Source organism: Lipotes vexillifer, unplaced genomic scaffold, assembly GCF_000442215.2.
Source record: "Lipotes vexillifer unplaced genomic scaffold, Lipotes_vexillifer_v1.1 scaffold500, whole genome shotgun sequence".
NCBI classification, from domain to species: Eukaryota; Metazoa; Chordata; class Mammalia; order Artiodactyla; family Lipotidae; genus Lipotes; species Lipotes vexillifer.
In genome coordinates this window covers 1558947-1560049 of record NW_006778765.1, presented here as the reverse complement: position 1 = coordinate 1560049, position 1103 = coordinate 1558947, and positions in this window count along the sequence as shown.

The following is a 1103-nucleotide window of genomic DNA, read 5'->3' as shown; positions in this document are numbered from 1 at the left end:
AGGATTGCACAAAAGGGAAAGAGATGCTGGTGCGTGGGAGTAGAAGACTTCATGAGGCAGTGGGATTTGGGTCTAAGAAAACAATTAGGCACCTTAGAATGCTTAAACATACTTTGATAGTAGGCATGAATATGTCTACAGTCTTTGTACACTTGGCAATAAGTATCAATGTCAAACGTGACAGACATTTTCAGTCTAAGGAAATAATTGGTTATGTGGACAAAGATGGTATAAGGGAAGAAAAAACATTTTCCTCTAATCTCTTAGGTTTATTGACTGAGGCCCTACAAATTAAACTGACACATGACAGATTAACAACAGAAAAAGGTTTATTTCATATGGATAGGAGAGGCCTCACAGAAATGACATGAAAACCCCAAAGAAGCCATTAGGCCTGAGAGCTTATGTACTATTTTTAACAAAGAGTGATATTTTTTGGAGATGTGATGAGACAAAAGGGGTTTGAGCTTCTCAGGGCAGTAAATTACGTGAAGGTAAATATATGAGGGAAACTAATGGAAGATAAGGATTGCTGAAGTAATATTTGTCTGTGAATATTAACCTCAGCGTTAGCTCCCCACCTCCTAGTATGGGGAGGGTGCCTTTCTCATGAAACTGAGCCCAACAGTGGGTTCCCTTTACCAAGTTTATGATTAATCTCTCTATCCAAAACTTTATTCCCTTTCTTGTCCCTTCTGACCTCTATCCCTCTTTCGTCCCCTTTGACCACAATCTTTTGCTAACTGAAGCTAATCAACCAGAGTCAGATGACTAAAACTGCTGTTGTAGATAACATAGTTGATGTACAAAAATTGCTGTTGTAAATATCATCATTAACATACAAACTCAGGTTGTTTCTCCAGGGCAAGATGAGCTAATAGGCCCCTGAGCCATGAACCACCTGGCCAGAGAATTGTAACCCAGAGATATCTTGTCTCCCCAAAATATGATTACAAAATGTCATAGAAATGTCCCAAGACGATAATTAATCCCAGACAATAATTAATCCCAGCTTCTTTGTTCTTTCCCTTTAAAAACACCCCCAACTCAAAGACCAAGATGGACTGGATCTGAGACTTGTCTCCCACTCCCTTGCTTGGCAC